The sequence below is a fragment of the Canis lupus genome, chromosome 7, assembly GCF_011100685.1.
Source record: "Canis lupus familiaris isolate Mischka breed German Shepherd chromosome 7, alternate assembly UU_Cfam_GSD_1.0, whole genome shotgun sequence".
Classification (NCBI taxonomy): Eukaryota; Metazoa; Chordata; class Mammalia; order Carnivora; family Canidae; genus Canis; species Canis lupus.
The window spans coordinates 38,688,257-38,707,742 of record NC_049228.1 but is presented as its reverse complement, the minus strand read 5'-3'; positions in this window follow the sequence as shown (position 1 = coordinate 38,707,742).

Sequence of the window (19,486 nt, the reverse complement as noted above, 5' to 3'; positions counted from 1 at the left end):
TTTCGTTTGCTTAATTTACCTTTTGTCTTAGAAACTTAAAAAGATCGGGCAGCCCGGGTGGCTCAGCGGTTTAGCGCCGCCTTCGGCCCAGGGCCTGATCCCGGAGTCCCCGAATGGAGCCCCCCGTGGGGCTCTCTGCATGGAGCCTGCTTCTCCCTCTGCCTGCGTCTCTGCCTCTTTCTGTTTCTTTCTTTTTTTTTTTTTTCTTTTTTTAAGATTTGTTTATTCATGATAGAGAGAGAGAGAGGCAGAGACGCAGGCAGAGGGAGAAGCAGGCTCCATGCAGGGAGCCCGATGTGGGACTCGATCCCAGGACTCCAGGATCGCGCCCTGGGCTGAAGGCAGGCGCTAAACCGCTGAGCCACCCAGGGATCCCCTGTTTCTCTTGAGTAAGTAAATAAAATATTAAAAAGAAAAAACTTAAAAAGATATACAGAAAGGGTGTGTAGAAGTAAAAGGCCTCCTTCCCATAACCCTCCCTCGCCAGAGGGTAGTGTCCTGACCAGCCCCTCCCCCATCCACTTTCAAACTTCTGTCAATAAAGGCCAGTTTTTTAATATTTAAATTCAATTAATTAACATAGGGTATTAGTTTCAGAGGTTGAATTTAATGATTCATCAGTTGCATATAACACTGGTCCTCATCACATCACGTGCCCTCCTTAATGCCCATCACCCAGTGACCCAATCCCCTGATGCTTGTCCCCTCCAGCAATCCCTAGTTTGTGTCCTATGATTAAGAGCCTCTTATGGTTTGTCTCCCTCTCTGATTTAGTAAGCAGAATCATGCTGTATGTATTGTTCTTTGATGCACTTGGAGATGTTCTCAGCCTAGTGCACTCCTTTTATTCATTAAACCTTCCATAGAATTAGTGTCACTTTGGGTTGCTTCATTCTGCTGTTATAATTATGCCCACTTTTGTGCACAAATTTGAGTGAGCATAGGGACTGGAATTTGAGGGGAAGAGTCCATTTGAGTCCTTGTTGATCTGAGGTGAAGGCGTGTTGACTTTGCATTGAGCAGGTGGCCAGCAGTACATTCTGACTCAGGCAGCAGGGACGCTGGACCTGGGACCTGCAGGCCGATGGGGTCATGGTGGCATTGTGTGCGATGGAGATGTGGCTGGTTTTGCTCCTGGTCATGAATTCCTTTAACTTTTGTTTTCTGGGAAAGTGTCTCTCCTATTCGAAATGAAAGCCTTGATGGTTAGAGTATTTTTGGCTGCAGATTTCTCCTTTTAGCACTTTGAATATATCATGCCACTGTCTTCTGACCTGCAAAATTTCTGAATGATCCACTGATAGCCTTATGGGGTTTCCCTTGTATATAACTGCTTTCCTTTCTCTTGCTTTTAAACTTCTTTCTTTATCACCATTTTTGGCCATCTTATTTACTTTGTGTTTTGGTGCAGACCTCTTTGGGTTGATTTTGTTTGGGGGCTCTCTGTGCCTCCTGGTTCTAGATTTCTCTTTCCTTTCCCAGATTCAGAAAATTTTTCAGCTATTATTTCTTCAAATAAATCTTCTGCCCCCTTTTCTCTCTCTTCTCCTTCTGGGATCCCTATCACGCGACTCTTATTATACTTGACAGTGTCACCGAGTCCCCTAGGTCTCTTCTCATTTTGTGTATTTTTTTTTCCCCTCTTACCTGCTCAGCTTGATAACTTTCCATTACTCTGTCCTCCAGGTTACTGATCTATTCTACTTCCTCTTGTTTGCTATTTATTCTAGGTGGTCTGTTTTTAATTTCATTTAGTGAGTTCATTATCTCTAATTGGTTCTTTTTTAGGTCTCCTATCTCTTTGTGGAGGGTCTCATGGAGGTCCTGCACTCCCTTCTTGATTCCAGCAAATATCTTTATGAGCATTACTTAAAATTAACTATCAGACACATTACTTAATCTTCATTTGTTTAGGTATCTGGCTATGGTTTTGTTCCACTCTTTCATTCGGGACATACTCTTCTGTCTCATTTTATCTGCTTCTGTTTCTATGTGTTAAGTAAGTCAGCTTTGTCTCCACACATGAAAGTAGTGGCTTTATGAAGAAGAGATCGTGTAGTGCCCAATGTCTCCTTTTCAGCAGAAAATGGTGCTTCAGGGGTGTTTGCCTGCAGCCCAGTCTGTGATGGCTCTTTGCCTGTTGTGGGCAGGGTCTGGTCCCTGTGGTGTTAGTGGGCCAGTCTGGGACCGCCTTGGGCCTGAGTGGAGTCAGACCAGGTGTTTGCCAGGGATGAAGTAGCACCAAACTGCAGGGCACTCTCCCTGTATTGTCCCCCAGAAGCTTTTATTGGTGTGCGTGGCCTGCAGAGAGACCAGCTGCCTGTCCCCAGCCGACTGCTGGGGCCGCTGTCAGTCTGGCCTGTGGTCCTCTTCCCCTCTCCCTGGGGCCGGACTCACTTTGGAGTGGGGCTGGCCCTTGTCGGAGCTGCCTGCACACTGCCAGGGTGGTGGGGCTGTTTTGGTGGGAACTTGCCAAGAGCATGCACAGGGGTGGGAAGGTTTTTGAGCTGCTGGTTCCCTGCGGGAGGGCCCCCAGCACCAGGATTGAGGCAGGCCAAGCCCCAGGGGTGGATCCGCAGGAGCACGGGGCAGGCAGTTAGCTGGAGCCTCTCCGCGCTAGTTCCCACAGGCAGGTAGCGGGGGTCCAGGCTCGGGGGGCCGGGGGGGGGGAGTGTCCCCCACCAACCTCTGTCCCTCCGAGACACCGGTTGCGATGAATCAACAACTGTCCCGTGTGCCCCAGACGTTTTTCAAACTGCCGGTCCTACCCCGTCTCTCCACGGGCAGCTGGCCCTGCTGTCTGTCCCTTAGGGGCAGGGGCTAGGCTTCCTCTCACCCTCCGCCTCTCCTCTCTGGGAGCCAAGCTGCTAATTCTGAACAATTCCAGGTGTTAGGGCCCCGCTGCTTGTAAGAACTCAGGAGACTCGCCCCCCCCCGCCCCCCCCCCCGCCCCCTGCTGGATTTCCCAGCCCAGTGCCGCGGGGTTTGTCTCCCCTGGCGTGAGGCTCCGCTGTCCCCGCCGTCCCCCTCCCCCCGCCCTGCTCCCCCTCCCCTCCCCTCCCCTCCCCCGCCCTCCTACCCCCTTGGCTGGGGCCCCTTGCCTACCCCCGGCTGCGGCGGAGAGCGCGTTCTGCGGCCCCGGCGGCCTTCGGGGGTCCCCGCCCCGCGCCCTCCCGGCGGCCGCCCCGCAGGAGGCGCGCCCGCCGTCCTCCCAGCAGCCTCTGCTCCCGCCGCACAAAGGGCAGCGCAGGGCGCAGGCGCGGCCACTAGGTGGCGCTCAAGGCCGGAAGGTGAGGCCGCCGGCGGCCGGGGCGCGGAGGCCCGCAGAAGCCCCCGGGGTTTCCCCCAGGCCCGGCCGCCCCACTAGACACCTGGGGGTGCGGAGGGCTCCGCAGGCAGCGAGGGCTGCAGCCCAGGGGCCGGGTGGGCGCCCCGGACCCCCCACTGCGGGGGAGATGCGGGCCCCGGCGGCTGGGGGCGCGGAGGGTGTCTGCCTGCTGGGCCCTGCGGCTCGCATGGCTCTCGGGGCGCCGCCGAGGAAGGAGGAAGACGCCGGCCGGAGCCCAGCACGTGACGGCGCGTCGCCCCCCGGCCCGGCTCCCCGACAGGCTGGGCCCGGCGTGCCCGAAGCCCCCTCCGCGCCCACACCCAGGGCAGGGGGCAGTGGGCCTGCTGCGCTCCCTCCAGCAGGGCAGCGGGACCCCTGTCCCACCCCATCCTGTGTGTCCCCCAGGGCGGAGCCCGCACCCCCAGGCCTCCGGCCGCCAGAGCTGCCCCTGCTCCGGGACTGGGCCTCCTGCAGGACTTTGTTACATAAATGACTTTGCAGGGGAACCTTAGCCCCCAGCCCACGTCCCCAGCACCCTGTAGGTGCTCCAAGAGCTTTGTGGAGGACCGACGCACTCTGGCTGATTAAAGTCCTCCTCCTCCCCTTCTCCGAACCTTCAGGTGGGGACCCCAGGTGAGCTGCGGTGCTGTGATCTCCTGAAGGTGGCTGTGCCATCCCATGGGTGAGCACCCACCTCCACCCCAGGGCCACATGCACACCCTGCAGGGGGCTGGGCTCCCCTTCCTCCCTGGGATCGCAGGAGCTGGGGACCACTCCGGAAGTGATGTTCCGAGGAGGCAGTCCTCCCGGGCCCCCTGGCCATGCTCTCTCAGGACAGCATGGGGAAGTCCACCTACCCCGAAGCCACCACATGGTGGGATCACAGGGAGCTGGAGACGCCAAGGCCTTAGTGTCCCAGACAAGGCAGTGAGCCAAACTTAAGACCACAGCCCAGTTGAGCAGGTGCCCTGCTGACAGCGGAGCAGAGGTGGGCTGGCCCGACCCCAAACTGCAGATTCGTTAACAGGCACAGTGTTTTAGGTCACTCCATTCTGGGCTTGGTCTGTGCCTCGCAGCATTGGATTATGAAATGCAAAGCCTAGAGCTGGGGATGAACCATCATCCCAGTTTGCTTGGGCTGCAGGTTTGCAGACTTTCTGTGCGAAAACTGAGCATGCCTGGTCCTGCTGGGATGAAGCAGTGGTTCCCCAACCTCTCTGTACATCAGAGACCCCTGGGACTCATGGAAACACAGATGGCTGGTCTTACTCCTTGAGTTCCCAATTCAATGGGTCTAGTGAGGAGTCCAGTAATTTGCATTTCTAACCAGGTCCTACTGTTCCTGCTGGTTGGAGCCCAGACTTTCAGAACAACTGGCCTGAAATGAGAGGCTGAGACCTGCAAATCCCCACTTAGTGGAGTCCCAGTACTCCATTCTGTCTGGTCCAGCAGTGTAGCTGGAATCAGAGGGGGTCAAGTTCCTCCACTGTCAACCAGGAGAAACCCTTATCTTGCTGGTGGCGTGGCTGGTTGCTGTGGAAACAGAGCGAAGCCCAGAAAAGCCCAGGTTCCTTGGTACCTGCTTCCCAGAGGGAACCAAGCCCCCCCACCCCACCCCCCGAGTTGGGGGAGTGAGGTAAACAAAAAACAAAGTGAGGGAGCAGGGATCAGGTCTCTGCCACGGAAGACACCTGCATGGCCCACTCCTAGGAAGCAACCCAGAGCAACCTCAGGACCAAGTCTTCTGGAAAGGAAATCATTCCCCTCCCAGGGCCCCTGGCCTGACTTCCAGAGCTACAGGGGAGCTTCGCAATCATTGGGTCAGCCTCCTCTTTTACCTGGGGATGAAGGAGGCCATGAGTTGACATGACTTGCTGAGAACACTCACCGAGCATGTACATTTGGAAGGAGTTTCTTCCCTTCCAGCTCGCTTCCCAGGAGTCCTCCCTCCAACCTGGAAGGCCCACAGTCCTGAACTCTGCTCTGCCCCACAGCTGTGAGCCCCCCACTGTCGTAGGTCCTCCACGTCCTGGATGTCTTACATCCCCGTCCACACACCAACCACCATGGACTGCAAAGCTGGGCAGAGCAAAGGCGGAGAGAGGCTGGCTGCCTTGCTTTAGGACACCGAGCACCGCTGCACCCAAACTTCAGTGTTAAAGTTGCAGACTTGCTCAGGACACCCGGGTGGCTCAGCGGTTTAGCGCCTGCCTTCGGCCCAGGGCGTGATCCTGGAGTCCCGGAATCAAGTCCCACATCAGGCTCCCTGCATGGAGCCTGCTTCTCCCTCCTCCTGTGTCTCTATCTCTCTCTGTGTGTCTCTCATGAATGAATAAAATCTCTAAAAAATAAAGTGCAGAGTCCTGGACCTGCCTTGAGACTAAGTCAGTAGGTTTGAGATGGGGCCCTGAAAGAGCCCTAGGCAACAACACCCCAGCATCTTCTTTCCAGGAAGACGGTGAGGAAGTGACAGAAACCCAGTCAAATGTGCTGGGAGGAAGGGGGAATTTGTCAGTTCTAAAATCCTGGCAATGCACAAAGCAGGGTGAGGATGTCACCGGGGATCACGGGCTCACGGACAATGGGAGGGGAGGCTGGAAGAAGTTGCCTCTCTCTCTCTCTCTCTCTCTATCATAAATAAATAAATAAATAAATAAATAAATAAATAAATAAATCTTAAAAAAAAAAAGTTTTCTCCTCTCTCATGGCCCTTTTCTCCCATTGGGCTGCAAACAGTTACCCTCAGGCAGTATTGACTCACTCCCACCCAAATTAAGAAATGCTGGGGAGGGCTCACTGGGTCCAGTACTTCTCCCTAGACCAGTGTACAGAAATCGGGTGAGTGGGGCTTACAGGGGTCCCAACAGCCCAGGCCCGGGTCGGCACCACTCAGGATCTGAGGGAGGGTAGTAAAAGGAAGACTGCTCTGGATTCTTGGTTCCAGTCTGTGGATGTTTCTCCCAACCACTGAGCCTCCAGGCAGGAGACCTGGTGTGGTAGTCAGCCTCCAGGATGGTACCACGATTCTTGTGTCCCTGTGTCGTCCCTTCCACTGGAACGAGGCCAACTCGTAACTGATAGTAAAGGACAGAATTAATGGAGTGTCTTCCACGGCTAGGCCATTAGAAACATTGCAGCTTCCTCCTTGCTCAGTCTTGGATCCCTGGCTCTGGGGGAAGTCAGCTGCTCAAATTGGAAGGACACTCAGCCCTACGGAGCAGAGTTGGGACGAGGGTGAGTGAGGCACTTGCCGCTGGCACAAGATATAAGGGGTAGCCAAGAAAGTAAGATATTTTCTTTTTATTTTTTTAAAGATTTTTTATTTATTCGTTTGAGAGAGAGAGCACTAGCAGAGGGGGCTAGCAAGCCCATGTGGGGCTTGATTCGAGGACCCCATGATCATGACCTGAGCCAAATGTAGATAGATGCTTAACCCACTGAGCCACCCAGGCACCTCAAGATAGATATTTTAATGCAATTATTTTAAAAATAAAAATTCATGCCAAAAATCATGAACAAAATATCAAAATTATAAAGCCTTTATAGGCTTGGCAACAAAACCACGCTGAACTGTACTGGAGCCTGAAACAAAAGGAAAAATCTGTAACTGTGGTCCTGATGGCAGGTGTAGGAGCCACCAGGAGCATGGGAACCTTGGGCCCCGGGCTGAGCATCGAGGGACACTCAGGCCTCCAGCAGGTGCCTGGACGGGAGGCTCACACATCGTCTTCTGACTTGTCCTGTCTGCCAGGACAAGGCTGGCTGTGCTGTGGGGCCCGGAGGGGCCTGGAGGGGCCGCTACCTCCCCCCTGCAGCGCTGCAGCCGCCCTGGCCAGGCCCACATCTGCTCCGGCCGCTGAGCAGTAAGTGCACTCGTGGAAGGCTTCTCACCTCAGGGCCCAGGCTGAGCACTTTGGTGCATTCATGTCATTCCTCAGAACAACTTTCAGGTGGGCTCTGTGACTATGAGCATGTGACAAGCCAGCACGGGGAAGCAGTCACATAACAAGTCTGCGCAGACAGACCCGCGGGGTGGACTGGGGATCTGCCCTCCGGCAGTCTGACTCCAGAACTTGCCTCCTTCCATTTGCAGATCGGGGGTCAGATGGGCCTGAATGTGGATCTCTGCTCTGCCAAGTCCATGCTGTCTACACTGGATCAGTTACTTGACCTCTCCGGGGCACACGGCTCTGTGACACAGGGATGACTGATGACCGCTTGTGTAAGGCACCGAGCGCCTCAGCTGGTTTGTGGTCTGGAAACGCCGGACACTGGCCAGCATTCCGCTGTCAGGTGGAAATGAACTTCAGACGGTAGCTTCTGCTGGCGGACGGTGACACCTGGGCTTTTCTGTACTTCTTCCTCTGCTGCGGACTTGGACACCCGCCCCTCCTGTGACAGGGACCCCTTGGCCTGTTCTGCAGGTGTACCCACCCAGGCCCCCCAACACCAGCAGGAGTGCAGAGGGCCAGACGGGGGGGACAGGGCAGGAGCCAGGAAGTCCCCTGGGGTGGGTGAGCCCCGAGGGCCTTGGGCAGGCTGGCCAGCTCCACCCAGTTTGCTCCAGGGCTCCAGCCCTGCACCTGGAGACTTCGTGAGCAGGTACACTTGAGTGTGGACACTCCTGGGGCTATCCCCGCACCCCCACCCCCACCCCTGTCCAACAGCAGGCTGCCACCAGGCCAGGGCCCAGGCCTCAGAGGTGGGGATGAGGACCCGGTGGCCAGGGCAGGCTGGGATGCCCCGGGAGCCGGGAGGGAGGGGCTGGAGGCTCCAGCTCCGCTGTCCTGCCGCATCACCCTCCCCAGATCCACGGCCACAGCAGCTCTGCGGATTCAGGCTGAGGACCACGTGGTGTGGCTGGTGTGCAGGCGGCACGCACATAGAGCCCCACTTCCCCGGAGCCTGAGTCTTCCTGGTGTGCTCCCTCCTCTTACTGGCTTCAGCCCTCTCCCTGTCCAGGAAGGGGGCGAGGGACAGGCACTGCGGGAGCCGCCCGCCGGGGAAAGGGTAGTCCCCAGGCGCTGTAGCGGTGGAGGGAGGACAGGGTCCTGAGTAGTCAGAGGAGCAGTGGCACCCTGAGAAAGGCCCTGAGGGCAGCTCTGATGAACTCTGGGCCGTATCCCTGCAGCCCATGGGGAGCAGTGAAGGGTGCAGGGGGTTGGGGGCAGGTGGTTCCCGGTGTGGGCAAGCACAGTAACCAGGTCTACTTTAACAGTGTAGCGTCCACTAGAACCTTCTGGGGATCCACAGGGCTTCTGGCTGGGAAGGGGAGAGGGGACCTGCCTTTTGCAAAGCTCTCTGCCTGCATCACAGAGAAGGGGTCCGGGATGGAGAGGGGGCGGCCGGGTGGTGGGGTGGTGGTGGAAGACACCTGCAGGGTGGGCATCAGTGGGGCTTGGGGCCGGATGAGGAGGGATTCGAGGGAGGACAGATTTGGGGAGGTTTCTGGGTCGGGGGCCAGTGGAACTCCACAGAAGAATCTAGGAGGTGCCTGGATGGCGCCAGGTACCCGAGGCATCTCTCGGCACCACCGTGAGCCCGAACGGCAGCCCCCTTATGTCTCCACACCACACACCCCTCCCCCCAGCATCAGCAGACTTCCCTCCTCCTCCCCGGTGGCCCCCAGTGGAGAACCCCAGAGTACTTGTGACATGGCTCAGGGCCCCCCACACCAGGTGGAGGTCCCTTGGTGTAACTATGGCCTGGCCAGCTGCTGTCCCACCAGCAACGGCTCCAGAATTCGTCCAGAAGGCCATCTGCACGTGCACACAGCTGTTCCCCAGCTCTGCTCCCACCTCCCCACTCCCGAGGGAGCAGAGAAACCTCCTTGCCGTATGAACCAGAGGATCACGGCACTTCGTGAACACGCTCTCACCATGCCGTCCAGATGACCATGTGCATTCTGCATCACTCTGCATCATTACCGGGCAGTGTTTCCTTTCCTTGTTTACTTGGTCTGTCCCTGCCCAGGTTGTCAGTTGTCAGAGGACATGGCCCTTGCTGGCTCGATGCCCCAGTGTCACCAGCATCCACACTGGGAGGGGAGGGCTCAAGGCTATTCAATGAATTGTTACTGAATGCTGTGGAGCCTCTGGTCCAAAGTGCTTCCGAGCCCTAACGTTCTATTTGTGCAGCTTGGGGACATCCCTGTTCCTAAGGACAGCATCTAGTGACAGCGTTGGGCTGAGATGGTCCGGTGTCCCCCTTGGCGACAGACTGGGACACTGCACACTGCGTGCACACAGAGCCACCTCCTCCTGCACAGCCCGGGGTGTTGGCACCAGGGCCGGCCTTTCTCTGCACCAAGGTCTGCCCCATCTCTTGCTCTCGGGGGGAATGACACCCCCTGTAGGGGAACCACTGGCTCCGTGCTCCTGTTTGAGGCTGGCCTGATGGTAAGGGCAGGAGCGGGTGGCTGCTAGAGGTGGGGAGACAGGGGTCCTAAGCATAGAGCAGGCTTGGGCCGGAGTCCTTTGAGAACACAGTGAAAGCAGAGGTCAAGGCCCACCCACGTGTCCCAATCTGGTTTCCAGGTTTCCAGAGGGTCCCTGGAAACAGCCTCTCCACGGGGCCCAAAGACCAACCCAGGAGCCTCCCTCCCTCAGATTCTCCAACCTGCTAACACTGCGCCACTTGCTGATTGCCAAGTGTGTTTTACACACAAACTCCATCTAAGCCTCACAGGAGCTCGGGCTTCCTGGATTACAAAAGAGGAAGCCCATAAACCAGCCTCCCCTGGCGCAAGAGGAGGAAAGCTGCGGCCAGATCCCAGATAGAGAAACCGGAGGCCGGGACGTGGTGGAAGAGTGACCCAGCGCAGCGGCAGGGAGTCAGGACAATCCTGGAAACCAGGAGAGCAAAGATTTTTAAGAAGGAAGTAAATGAACAGGGTCCCATGTTGTAAAGCAGCCAGGACATGGATGTATCACTAGTGTGAAGCAGGCTGCTGGGGACCTCCGCTGGGGGCAGAAGCCAGCCTCGTGCTGACACAGTGGAGTCCGGGGCTAGGACTCCCTCCGGAGCAGATGGGGCAAGAGCGTGTGGGGGCCCAGGCTCAGAAGGCAAGAACTTTTTTTCCTCTTAAGATGAACCTCAAGCCTGATAACCTGCTGACGGGGAAGGGCAGCCTGGAGGCAGGACCTGTGGACCAGGGTGGGGTGGGTCGGGACAGTGGAAAGCAAGGTCAGTGGAGAGGACAGATGAGGAAGTGCAGGGCGCATCTGAGCTTCCTTGGCGACTGGGGCCCAGAATGGCTGATGCAAGGGAGTCAGGGGCGTGCAAGGCTGTGAGACCAGCAGCACCACCCGACAGGGAACAGGGTCTTGCCTAAGCAACGCAAATAGGGTCCAAGCTTGAAGCTTTTGTTTTTCTCCTCGCCCTGCAAACCCTCCCTCCATGAGCCAGTAATCTTGTCCAACTTTGTCAGCTCGGCTTCTGAGAGGCAGTCTTAACGGTGAAACACAAGGTCATGGCCTGTATTTACAGGTTAAACAGTACAGTCCCACTGAAGCACAAGTACCGATGCCCCACAAAATGATTGAGAAAACCAGGGAATTTAGGAAAAGATTTCCATGTACAACAGCTAGGTAGCTCCAAATCTAGTTTGGGTTCTGCTGCAAATTACATGCTTGTAGGAGGTGTTATGTTCAAAGATGGTGGAACTGGATGCAGCAGATTGTCAGCTGAGGCTCTGAGCCCGAGGAAATTCCGAGTCTGCGACTGATGCTAAAGCATGCCCTGACCCTGGCCGTGGATGGTCCCAATGAGCATCACTGGGCGCATGGCTTCCCCCCAGCCCACCCCGTGGATTGTACCAAGTCTGGAGTGTGCTCCAGCCACTCATTCCTTCTTTAAATTTGTTTCCAGAACTTGGGGGTGGTTCTTAGCCAGGACAGAGAGCTTTGTAGGAGGGGTATCAGAACGAATGGGGACTGCTCTGGGCAGCAAAGTATTGCTGTCATGAGGATGACCAGCTGACCCAGGAGCTGGACTGCAGCAACTAGAAGCTCCTCAGCCCCTCTCCTTGGAACGTGGGTTCTGGTGGCCTTGCCCAGAAGCTGCCCGCAGGACAGCCTTGAGATAGTGATGTGGTGTAGGGACCATCATGTAGGAGGGAGGGGGTATGTGACTGGACCCCAGTGAGGCCACTCTCTGAACCAAGATGTGGTGGGAAGGCATGGCATCCACCACCTTGCAGCCCCCAAGAGGAGCCTTGTCAGTTCCCCGAGCTCATTCAACCAATCTGGAGTGGCCTCTGTCACTCCCTATCTGCGTCTGGGAGCTGGTTTCAGATCACCCGCAGATGCTGCCCACGTGCTGCGAAACAGCACGGAGAATGGAAGAACTGCTGTCACCAACATCTCTGAGGTCAGTCATCTGGTCAGCCATCCTCCCATTTCAGAGGTAAGAAAGCCAATCTAGCCCTGAGAAGTTTCCTGTGTCGTCAGCCTCACAGTGGTGGCAGTGTGCACCCCCAGCCCGGGGAGACAGGGAGACAGGAAAGAAGCAGGCAGCTGATTCAGACACCTGCAACTAGTCCACGAAGCCAGGAAGTATGCCAGAAACTCCGCTACACCATCTCCAGGCCAGAAGAAACACAAATCCTCACTTTTATCTTACGTAATCCCCCAGGACTGGCTGTCTGTTGTGTAATATAAAGATTTCCCCTAAGACTCTACAGAGGTATTCAACCCCTCAGGCAGAAACAGACTCACAGAATATTAATAAGTGGGACCTAAAGTGTGTGCCACAGGACTCTTAATCCTTTAAGGGATTTAATGATATGAAAGAGCTAGAGGAATGTGTGCCAGGAGAGATTCTGTGCCACTCTCCCAGCCAGCTCACCAGGAAAGGCTTCGGGGACAGGTCTCTGCCCCTGGAGACAACTCAAGGAGGCTTCAGGCTGCTGCTGGTTGCCTCCCATAGAGAGGCTGCTGAGCTCTGAGGAGCCCCACATTCACTGAGGGGACAATACAGGAGGAACACCTCGGTCTCCTCACAGACTGCTGGGACTGAGAAAAGCAGAAGCCCCCCCCCTTTTTAATTTATTCATGAGACACACACACACACACACACAGAAACAGAGACATAGGCAGAGGGAGAAGCAGGCTCCACGTGGGGAGCCCGATGTGGGACTCGATCCTCAGGACTCCAGCATCACGCCCTGAGCCAGAAGGCAAATGCTTAACCGCTGAGCCACCCAGGCGTCCCAAGCAGAAGCCCCTTGAAGAGTAGTCAAATAAAGGTCTTTGAGACAACAAAGGAAATGCTTACTGAGCGCTCACCTCCAAGTATGATCAACCACTAACTGTGGCACAGCTGTTCCCACCAGACCGTGACTCGAGCTAATTCTCGATAGAACCCCGAAGTCCAAGTCCAAGTCCAAGTCCAAGCAGAGCATCATCTGCTCTCCATCCTCTGCACTTATCGTTTAAAAACGTTTAGCAATCCAACTTGTGCTTAGTAAAAAAAAAAAAGCAACAGCCTTCCAAAAATTAATCTGTCCAACCCAGAGAATGGGAGAAGACATTTGCTAATCATTTATCTGTGAAAGGACTGATATCCAGAATATATAAAGAATTTCTACAACTCTACAAGACAACCCAATTTAAAAAGGTAGGGCGCCTGGGTGGCTCAATTTTTTTTTTTTAAATTTTTTTTTAATTTTTTTTATTTATTTATGATAGTCACAGAGAGAGAGAGAGGCAGAGACACAGGCAGAGGGAGAAGCAGGCTCCATGCACCGGGAGCCTGACGTGGGATTCGATCCCGGGTCTCCAGGATCGCGCCCTGGGCCAAAGGCAGGCGCTAAACCACTGCGCCACCCAGGGATCCCTGGGTGGCTCAATTAGTGAAGCATCTGCCTTCAGCTCAGGTCATGATCTCAGGGCCCTGGGATTGAGGCCCATGTCAAGCTCCCTGGTCAGTGGAGGGTCTTGCTTCTCCCTCTCCCTGTCTGCTGCATCCCCCGCTTGGGCACTGTCAAGTAAATAAATAAAATTTTAAAGTAAATAAATAAATTTTAAAAAATGGGCAAAGGATTTGAATAGACGTTTCCATAAAGAATAAAATCTAAAAGATGTTCAATAGCACTTGTCATTAGGGACATGCAAATCAAAACTATCATAAGATACCACTTCACACCCACTAGAACGGCTGTTTTACATATATATTCACACAGACGTATATATATTAACAGGTGTTACAGAGAAACTGAAACTATTTTTCTTTTTAAGAGAAAGAGCGAGAAGGGACAGGCGGGGGGGGGGGAGAATCTTAAGCAGTCTCCACACAGACATGGGGCCCAATCTCACAACCAAGGTGTCCCCAAAATGGAACCCTGTGCATTACTAGTAGGAACATAAACTGGTGCAACCACTGGAGAAGTCGTATGGCAATTTACAAAAAATTACATGATCTAGCAATCCCACTTACAGGTATATGCCCAAAAGATTTGAAAGCAGGGTCTCAAAAGATCTGCACACCTGTGTTCACAGCATCATTATTCACAGTAGCCAAGAAGTGGTAATAACCCAAATATCCAATGGAAGAATGGACACACAAGATGTGGTATGTACACATACAACAGAGTAGCATTCAGCCTTAAACAGGAAGGAGACTGACACCTGCTACAACATGGATGGATCTTGAAGAGATGCCCTGAGCACACCTTAGGGTGCTGAGTGTGGGGGGAAAAGGCAGGTGCTGCTGGAGATAGGGAAGGTGAAATGAGGTAAAATTTTAGCGAGTTCTTAAAACAGGTCGAGTGTGAATCAGTGCATCAATTCAGACAGCAGAGGGGCCCAGGGAAGAGGAGCTCACACTCACCAGCAAGCCTTCTCCCAGGGTGGGCCCTGAGTGCACAGGGCAGGAGGCTGGAGGGCTGCTGTCAGTGGTACAGGGGGCTGCTCTGCGGAAAGGCAGGGAGACCCCCCCTGCTTCCCTGACTGAAGGCGGTGCTAAACCGCCGAGCCACCCAGGCCGGCGCCACAATTTAAAGTACAGACTTCAATACAACTCTACTGGTAATTGATAGAACAAGTAGACATAAAATCAGTTAGGATAGAGAAGACCTTAAAACCACCTTAAAATCATCTAACTTGATCTGCTTGACATTTACAGAACAGCCCATCTAACAGCAGCAGACTGTGAACAGGGTACATCCACCAACAGAGGCCGTTCTGGGACATAAAACAAGCCTCAGGGATGCCTGGGTGGCTCAGTGGTTGAGTGTCTGCCTTTGGACCAGGGCATAATCCTGGAGTCCCAGGATCGAGTCCCACATCAGGCTCCCTACATGAAGCCTGCTTCTCTCTCTGCCTATATCTCTGCCTCTCTCTCTCTCCGTCTCTCATGAATAAATAAATCTAAAAAATAAATAAAATCTAAAAAAAGAAAAAAAAAACAAGCCTCAAATTCAAAATAAAACCATGTAAATATGTTCTTGGACCATCAAGAATTAAATTAGAAATCAACAACAGCAAAACACTTGAGTGGGCAGCCTGGGTGGCTCAGCGGTTTAGCGCCGCCTTCAGCCCAGGGCCTGATCCTGGAGACCCAGGATCAAGTCCCTTGTCGTGCTCCCTGCATGGAGTCTGCTTCTCCCTCTGCCCGTGTCTCTGCCTCTCTCTGTGTGTCTTTCATGAATAAATAAATAAAATCTTAAAAAAAAGAGAAAAAAAACATTTGGGAAATCCTCAAATACATGAAATGAAATAATGAACTTCTAAATAATTCATACAAAGAAGAAACCACACAAGAAATTAGAAAATATTATAAATGAAAGGCAAAAAATACCCCCAAACTTAAGAGGTGAAGCTAAAACAGAGTTTCAAGGGGAATTTATAGCTTTTAGTTATTAGATTAGAAAAAGAATGCTCTCTAATTAATAACCTAAGTTTCTACCTTAAGAAATTGAGGGGAAGGGAATAATTAAACCCAAAACAAACAAAAAGAATGAAGTAATAAGTAGAATCAATTCAACTTAAAAAATATAGAAATAGGAAAAAAAAATCAATGAAATCAACAGGGGAAATAAATCAATGAAATCAACAGGGGAAAAAAAATCAATGAAACCAAACCAACAGCTGATTTTTTAAAAAAAGATTTTATTTGCTTATTCGAGAGAAAGAACATAAGAGGAAGGGGAAGGAGGAGCAGAGGAAGAGGGAGAAGCAAATTCCTTGATGAGCAGGGAGCCTGATGTAGGGCTTGATCCCAGGACCCTGATATCATGACCTGAGCTGAAGGCAGAGGCTTCACTCACTGAGCTACCCAGGCGCTCCAAACAACTGGCTGAAAATATCAATAAATTGATACTTCTCTAGTCAATCAGATCAAGAAAGAGAGGGAAGACAAAAATTACCTGTGGGAATGAAAGGAGACAACACTACAGATCCACAGACATTAATAACATGGAATATTATGATGGAATTTATGCAAATAAATGACAGTACGATAAAATGGAAAAGTTCCTTGAAAGGAACAAACCACAAAGGTCACTCAAGAAGAAACAGACAGAGGTGCCTAGCTGGCTCAGGTTGATCTCGAGGTTGTCAGCTGAAGCCTCATGTTGGACAGGAGCCTAACTTAAAAAAAAAAAAAAAAAAAAGGAAGAAACAGATTCAGAGAGAAAGGGAATTCAGTTAAAAAAATTACAGACCTAGATAGCTTCTCTGTAGATTTCTACCAATATTTAAATAAGAACTGTTTCAGCAAATAGAAGAGGTTATACTTCATTTTATGAGGCCTTCACTACTGACCCCAAACCAAACCAAGACATTATCAGAAAACAAAACTATGTATCAGTATCCTTCATGAACACAAGCATAAAAATCCTCTACAAGTTATTAGCAAATTGAATCCAGAGATATTAACAAGTGGGGCTTATCCCAGAAATGCAAAATTGGTTCAACATCTGAAAAGCCATCACCGTATCAAGAGGCCAAGAGAAAAATGTCACATGATCTCATTTCCACAGATGCAGAAAAAGCATTTGGCAATATTCAACATACAGCAAAAACTCTCAGCAACTAAAAGTAGATGGGACTTTCCTCAACCTGATAAAGGAAAACCTACAGCTATCATCATCCTTAATGGTTAAAGAGCAAACGTCTTCCCTTTAAGATGGAATGAAGAAAGGATGTCTGCTCTTCCCACTTTTTTTTTTTTTTTTTTAAGATTTTATTATTCATTCATGAGAGAGACACACAGAGAGAGGCAGAGACACAGGCAGAGAGAGAAGCAGGCTCCATGCCGGGAGCCTGACGTGGGCTCGATCCCAGGTCTCCAGGATCAGGCCCTGGGCTGAAGGCTGCACTAAACCACAGGGCCACCAGGGCTGCCTCCCCCACTCTTTTTAAAGATTGTACTGGAGGTCCTACCCAGTATAATAGGCAAGAAAAAGAAATAAAAGGCATATAGACTGGAAAGAAAGAACTATCTTTGTGAAGGACATCTTCTACAGTCTTAAATAATCTATAAAAAAGTGACTAGAAATAAAAAATTTGGCAAATACACATTCCATATGAATTAAGTCAACTGAACAAATGGAAATTGAAATTATGGAAAACAGTACCATTTATGACATCAAAAAACACTGAATACCTAGAAATAAATCTAACAAATTGTATATAAGATTTATACAGTGTTTTTTTATTCATGAGAGACAGAGAGAGAGAGAGAGAGAGAGAGAGAGAGGCAGAGACACAGGCAGAGGGAGAAACAGGCTCCATGCAGGGAGCCTGACACGGGACTTGATCTCAGGACTCCAGGATCATGCCCTGGGTCGAAGGCAGGTGCTAAACCGCTGAGTCACCCAGGCTCAAAATTTGTACAGTATAAACTACACACAGCTGACAAAGTTAGACTTAAATAAATGGATATACACCATGCTCATGAACTGGAAGACCCAATATTGTTAAGATGTCAATTCTCCCCAAATTCTCCACATGTGATTCATTCATCCATTCATTCATTTTAAAAGTAAACTCCACTCCCAACATGGACTTAACTCATCATCTCACGTCAAGAGTTGCATGCTCCACTGACTGAAGACAGCCAGGCATTCCTAAGATTAACCTAATTTTTGACAAAGGTGCCAAGGTAATTCGAAAGAAAAAAATTGCCTTTTAAATAATGATAGTAGAATAAGTAGACATCCATCTCTACATAGAAAACAACAGACTTTTACTGTCACTTCATATTATATATAGAAATCTACTTAAAACTTATCATAAAGCTCAAATGTAAAACCTAAAGTATAAAATTTCTATAAAACAAACAACAGAAAACCTCGGTTCGGGCAAGACTTCTCAGGACATAGAAACCGTAAGTCATAAAAGAAAAAATGTTAAAGAAAAAGAAAAAGAAAAATGTTGGTAACTGAACTTCATTAAGTTAAACTGTCTTCTCATCAAAAGGCAGTTAGGAAAATGAAAAGACAGGCCAAAAGAAGGGAGAAGATACTTGCAAAACACACTGCTGGTTAAGGGCTTGAATCCTGAAATGTAAGGAACTCATACCAGTTAATAGTAAGAAAACAATCCAGTCAAAAAAAGGGCAAAAGATTCACATCTTGATATGTACTCCATCAAATAATAGATGAGTGGCAAACAAGCAGGTGAACAGGTGCTTACCATGCACCTCAGTCATCAGGGAGCCGCAAATTACAATGATGAGATACCACCTATTAAATGGCTAAAATTTGAAAAACTGATATATAAAATGCTAGTGAGGATATGAAGCAACTAGAACTCGAAAATGGTGTTAGTGGGAACTTAAAAATGGCACAGCTACTTTGAAAATCAGTTTGGCCATTTATTTAAAAACAGAAAAGCTAAACATATACTTACAACTTCACCAACTCCTAGATATTAAGCCACGAGAAATAAGAACCTATGTCCACACAGATGCATGAATGTTTACAGCAGCTTTATTCCTAATTACCCCAAACCTGAAAAACCCACATTATCAACAGGTGAATGGATAAACAAAGTATCGCACATCCAGGCAATGGGCTACTTCCCAGCAATGAAATGGGACTACTGATACATCACAACATGAGTGGCTCTAAAAAAAACACCATGCTAAGTGAAAACGAGCCAGACACAAAAAGCTCCATGCTATATGATAACATTTATGTGAGGTTTGGGCAAAGGCAAATCTATAGGGTCAGAAATCAGATCAGTAGTTGCCAGGAGGAAGGGACAGGGAACAGACTCTTATGGGACAAGGCAAAAAACTCTCGTGTTGTGACTTCTAACAGCATAATAAAAAGATACATTTTTACTGTATGTAATTTAAATCTCAATAAACCAATGTGGTATTTTATTTTATTTATTTTTTTAATTTATTTTTATTTATGATAGTCAGAGAGAGAGAGAGAGAGAGGGAGGCAGAGACACAGGCAGAGGGAGAAGCAGGCTCCATGCACCGGGAGCCCGACGTGGGATTCGATCCCGGGTCTCCAGGATCACGCCCTGGGCCAAAGGCAGGCGCTAAACCGCTGCACCACCCAGGGATCCCTCCAATCTGGTATTTTAAAAGACAATCTGGGGCACCTGTGTGGCTCAGTGGTTGAGCATCTGCCTTCGTGACCCTGGGGTCCTGGAATCGAGTCCCACATCAGGCTCCCTGCACAGAGCCTACTTCTCCCTCTGCCTGTATCTCTGCCTGTCTCTCATGAATTAAAAAAAAAAAAAAAAAAAAAAGATAATCTGTAATAGCAATACAAGTATCAGGGGTGCCTGTTGGTTCAGCTGGTTAAATGTCTGACTCTTGGTTTTGGCTCAGGTCATGATCTCAGGGTCATCAGATCTAGCCTCAGTCAGTGTGGAGCCTGCTTGAGATTCTCTCTCTCCCTATCCATCTGCTTCTCCTCCCTTTCTCTCTCTCAAAAAATAAATAAATAAATAAATAAATAAATAAATAAATAAATAAATAAATAAATAAAATAAAATAAAATAAAATAAAATAAATCTATCTCCTTCTCTCCCTCCCTCCCTCAGAGATTTAAAGATGCAAGTACACCAAGGTACATATGCAAAATGATTTAGGTACATGTTCATTTAGGTCAAAATTTTAATGGCAAAAAAATGGAAACAACCTAAACATCCTTCATTAGTGAAATGGTAAAACCCATTGAGAGAACAAAAA